We start from the raw sequence: 6,000 nt of genomic DNA on the forward strand, positions 1-6,000 counted from the left end.
CACGAAGCTCCATTTCATACTCCCCTTCTGGGTACTTTAACAGGAAATGCATTTTTGTGTAGACGCATTGGAATGCTATTGGTTGAGCGCGGCATCTCAAGCCGAAGACGTCTTCTGCTCTGCCGGAAACCGTTATGGCCCCAAGGCAGTACGGTCATCACAAGGTCTGTCCTTGTGGTCTCAGACAAAGTCCGGACCATGTGTGGGTTATTCGTGGTCCCGTGACATGAGCGGCTAGTGGCAGTTGGGAAGTCTCAATTCCTTTGTTATCAGCTGTGCATGTGCAGTGCAAAACATACTATGTGCAGAAACACACGAGATGTCATCTGAAAGACGTTTTAACTATGCATATAATGTTATAGAACTTTCGTCTCGGTGCTTTATATAAATGAAGTTACAGACACAAATGGATTTACTTATAACCTATGCATGTAATAGTTTACAACTTTTAATGTAATCACGTCACCAAAGAGGTTGTAAGGTTTTGAGGTCAGAACAACAACTGTGTAAGCTGTAAATATTTTTTGGTTTAATGTTGCAATCTTATAACAGAAATACACGCATTTACACAGTTTACAATGTGACAATGTTACGACAGTTGTTAAATGAACACATCTCATTCTCAGAAAGTGAAATAATCCTAAACACAACAATAGTAAATTTTCACTAGAAGTTTCTTTACAAAATTATTCTTACGACTACGTCATGATGTTGGCCAGTACTCCTCTGCGTAGTACAGAGCCCCGTTCTGCACTTGAAGCCAGTTCGCAGAAGAGTCGTTGAAAATTTCGCTCTTCTTACTCATAGCCGAACTGTCTCCCCACCCGGGTTCCTTCGTTCTCCTCATCACGGCTTTTTTCGACCAATAGCAGCGTTCCTCTTATTTTGTGGAAACTCTCTCTGCCAGTCGCAAGGGCCATACCTCTGAACTGCGTCGAAATCTCGGCACTTTACTCCTTCCTAGTCCGTTTCTGGCAATCGGACCTTTTGTGCCCACTCCACACGCCTAAACGTTTCATGCATACATCACATGTGTGCCATTCACTGTTCACGTGATGAACTGCGTCACTGGTTTTATTCGTATCCATTTGGAATTGTGAAACCCAGTTTTCTAAAGCTTCTTTCTGTCCTACTTCTGGTGGCCCATTACTTGCTTTCCAGTACGCTTTGCCCGTCCGGTCGCTGACTCCTGCCACGGCACGCCCTCTAAGACCTTTCCGCAGTACCTCCTGTAGCGTGGCCTCTGCTTCTGCCCTTTCACTGCTTGTTTCACCTTCTGCTCATTGACATGCATCATATAGGAACGGTGTGTTAATACCGTCGATTGAGTGACATCACTTTTGCATTACATACTTACAGGCAAATCTCCTCATGACCGCTGAAGTAAGTTAGGTGTCATATTCACCTTCCCATTACAATGTATTAAACTCTTATGTAAGGCGCGAAATTGACCTTTATTTATTCTGGCACCTTACATATCCTCCTCCTTCCATGTTCAATTTTGTGCTGGGTCAACCAGTGGTTGAGAAACTTATTGAAGTCAGTGCCAAATTGTTAGCAACTGCTGACTGTAGCAAATTGACATATTTACTGTCCAGCTTCCTATTTTAATATTTTGTATACCTTAAACAGTGGTTCGATCTGGACTCCTTATCATTCTATTTTACATTGTACTTGATTTCATGTTTACCGATCTGAGCTGTTAAGTAATGTGCTTTTTTTTCTTTCAAAATTTGAAACTTTCTAATTTTCTGATTTTTTATACAATTCTGTATAACTAATCTCAGGTCCTTTTCTTTCAATATAGTTGCCTACATTTTAATTTTAATTTAAATTCAAACAATTTGAGCTTATCTATAAATTTGTATTATCCCTAAAAGTTTTAATTTTGAGACTGATCTGTTTTTTGATTACCTGATTTACATTAAATGATGTATATGTACTGAAGTTGAGGAAACCTTCATTTAACATTATCCTCCGCTTTTTCAATATCTCCAGCTTTCATATCAATCATAATCTAAGAAAGTTTCATTTCTTGTAATAAAGCTTCATGATTTATTTTAAACTCAGCTGAATGATTCCCATGACTTCACAGCCATAATCCTAATCATAATCATGTTTGTATTCACAAAAATCTTACATCTACACATTATAACTTTACAAAATTTTCTAATTTGATTTTTACAAACATATTAAATTTCAGATCCGACTAATTACTTTACAAAATTTAAACTGATATCATGGAATACCTAAACCCATTCATTTATATATGTATATCCTATATTTTTGACAAACACTTCACACATTAGAATCTTAACCTCCCCAAAAATGTTAACTTTAGGTTTTCTTAATTTAAACATGTTGAAAAATATGAAATACAAGGAAATATTATCATTGTCAAGATAAAAATTTTAAACGCATGACATGTCCGAAAGAACAGACACCATATCCATATCTGTATATGTTGTTGTTGTTGTGGTCTTCAGTCCTGAGAATGGTTTGATGCAGCTCTCCATGCTACTCTATCCTGTGCAAGCTTCTTTACCTCCCAGTACCTACTGCAACCTACATCCTTCTGAATCTGCTTGGTGTATTCATCTCTTGGTCTTCCTCTCCGATTTTTACCCTCCACGATACCCTCCAGTACTAAATTGGTGATCCCTTGATGCCTCAGAACATGTCCTACCAATCGATCCCTTCTTCTAGTCAAGATGTGCCACAAACTCCTCTTCTCCCCAATCCTATTCAATACCTCCTCATTAGTTATATGGTCTACCCATCTAATCTTCAGCATTATTCTGTAGCACCACATTTCGAAAGCTTCTATTCTCTTCTTGTCCAAACTAGTTATCGTCCATGTTTCACTTCCATACAAGGCTACACTCCATACAAATACTTTCAGAAATGACTTCCTGACACTTAAATCTATATTCGATGTTAACAAATTTCTCTTCTTCAGAAACGCTTTCCTTGCCATTGCCAGTCTACATTTTATATCCTCTCTACTTCGACAATCATCAGTTATTTTGCTCCCCAAATACCAAAAATCCTTTACTACTTTAAGTGTCTCATTTCTTAATCTAATACCTTCAGCATCTCCCGACTTAATTCGACTACATTCCATTATTCTCGTTTTGCTTTTGTTGATGTTCATCTTATATCCTCCTTTCAAGACGCTATCCATTCCGTTCAACTGCTCTTCCAAGTCCTTTGCTGTCTCTGCCAGAATTACAATGTCATCGGCGAACCTCAAGGTTTTTATTTCTTCTCCATGGATTTTAATACCTACTCCGAATTTTACTTTTGTTTCCTTCACTGCTTGCTCAATATACAGATTGAACAACATCGGGGAGAGACTACAACCCTGCCTCACTCCCTTCCCAAGCACTGCTTCCCTTTCATGCACCTCAACTCTTATAACTGCCATTTGGTTTCTGTACAAATTGTAAACAGCCTTTCGTTCCCTGTATTTTACCCCTGCCACCTTCAGAATTTGAAAGAGAGTATTCCAGTCAACATTGTCAAAAGCTTTTTCTAAGTCTACAAATTCTAGAAATGTAGGTTTGCCTTTCCTTAATCTAGCTTCCAAGACAAGTCGTAGGGCCAGTATTGCCTCACGTGTGCCAATATTTCTACGGAATCCAAACTGATCTTCCCCGAGGTCAGCTTCTACTAGTTTTTCCATTCGTCTGTAAAGAATTCGCGTTAGTATTTTTCAGCCGTGACTTATTAAACTGATAGTTCGGTAATGTTCACATCTGTCAACACCTGCTGTCTTTGGGATTGGAATTAATATATTCTTCTTGAAGTCTGAGGGTATTTCGCCTGTCTCATACATCTTGCTCACCAGATGGTAGAGTTTTGCCAGGACTGGCTCTCCCAAGGCTGTCGATAGTTCTAATGCAATGTTATCTATTCCCAGGGCCTTGTTTCCACTCATAGTTCTGGCAATACCAGCCATGACCTTCTTTTTCTGTGCGGATGCACGTATATTACCTGAACTCTTATGGGACTTGGTAAAAATGTCTTCCACGAGTAATGAGTTTGTTGGGTAGGGACACTACAAATGTAGTGTGTGGACATATAAGGTGAGAACGTGGGTCTCATGGGATGCATACACGAGATAGTCCCTGCAGTCGCATTATCCTCTGTGCCCTCAGTGGCTCAGATGGCTAGAGTATCTGCCATGTAAGCAGGAGATCCCGGGTTCAGGTCCTGGTCGGGGCACACATTTTCACCTGTCCCCGCTGATATATATCAATGCCTGTTAGAAGCTGAAGGTATTAATACACAGGGTGTCCCAACTATCTTGTCCACCCAAAATATCTCAGGAACAATAACAGCTATTGGAAAACGACTTTCACCGGTATCAATGTAGGGCTGGGGGCCCATGAATGTACATATTTGGAAACATTCTAAAACGAAAGCATAAGTGTTTTTTAACACAAACTTATGTTTTTTTAAATGGACCTCCTATATTTTTTCTTCAGCAATCCATAGCATGACAAAGCCCATACACAATGGCGTTGATTGCATCGCAATATTCCCATTACATCCCGAGATATTGAGACGCGAAGTTGACGCTTGAAACACCCGACATGCGCTGCTAGCGCACGTCCTGAGGCTCAGGCGTGAACGCCATGCTGCCCGTAATCGCGATGTGATTGACATGTGTAATCACACCTCCATACTTATCAAGAGGGACACTTACTTGTCAATCACATCGCGATTACGGGCAGCAGGGGGTTCACGCCTGAGCCTCAGGACGTGCGCTAGCAGCGCATGTTGGGTGTTTCAAGCGTCAACTTCGCGTCTCAATATCTCGGGATGTAATGGGAATATTGCGATGGAATCAACGCCATTGTGTATGTGCTTTGTCATGCTATGGATTGCTGAAGAAAAAATATAGGAGGTCCATTTAAAAAAAACATAAGTTTGTGTTAAAAAACACTTATGCTATCGTTTTAGATTGTTTCCAAATATGTACATTCATGGGCCCCAGCCCTACATTGATACCGGTGAAAGTCGTTTTCCAATAGCTGTTATTGTTCCAGAGATATTTTGGGTGGACAAGATAGCTGGGACACCTTGTATAATTTTAATTTCGTCCTAGATGGCTGCAGGTCATCAATGGTGTCTGTTCTATTGGACATGTCCAAAAGAACAGACACCATAACCATATATGTATAACATAAACATTATCTTATTTATTAATGCAACTTTTCTACACTTTGGATCACATATTTACTGTATTCTGACCACTATACATACACATACATAGGGTAACCTCATCACAAAAACCACAAAGCAAAATAATTTTTTTTTCAGTTCAAAATTTTTAATTTTCCTTTGTAATTTGACTCATTGCCATCCAGGCAGATCAATTTCCGTCCTGGCAGGGTCGCCATTCTGTAAGGTTTTGAGGTCAGAACAACAACTGTGTAAGCTGTAAATATTTTTGGTTTAATGTTGCAATCTTATCACCGTAATACACGCATTTACACAGTTTAAAATGTGACAATGTTATGACAGTTGTCAAACGAACGCATCTAGTTCTCAGAAAGTGAAATAATTCTAAACACAACAATGGTAAATTTTAACTAGAAGTTCCTTTACAACATTATTCTTATGACTACGCCATGATGTTGGGCAGTAGTATGATAAATCATCAGGTTCCAGTTCAAAGTTAGGTACTATTTAGGATGACAATCAAGTCTATGGAGGATGGTTAGTTTTATGACAAGTTGAGCAAAAGATTACCCAAGGTCTCTCTATTTTACAGGGGACGCAAGCTGGTGAACCAACAAGTTTACGCCTCTGCTCGCGGTATTTATCTTAGCTGCGATGAGCTGTTGTCTGCAGACTGCTCTCATACTCTGAAATTCTATAAAATTAATTAAGCCTTTGCTGATTTTTTCAGCAGAAACTCTCCCTATGTTTCTCGTTATGCGAGAACACTTGTACTCATCCCTAGTCTTGAAATATGGCGATATGCATCCT

This window comes from Schistocerca nitens, chromosome 1, assembly GCF_023898315.1.
Source record: "Schistocerca nitens isolate TAMUIC-IGC-003100 chromosome 1, iqSchNite1.1, whole genome shotgun sequence".
Lineage (NCBI taxonomy): Eukaryota > Metazoa > Arthropoda > Insecta > Orthoptera > Acrididae > Schistocerca > Schistocerca nitens.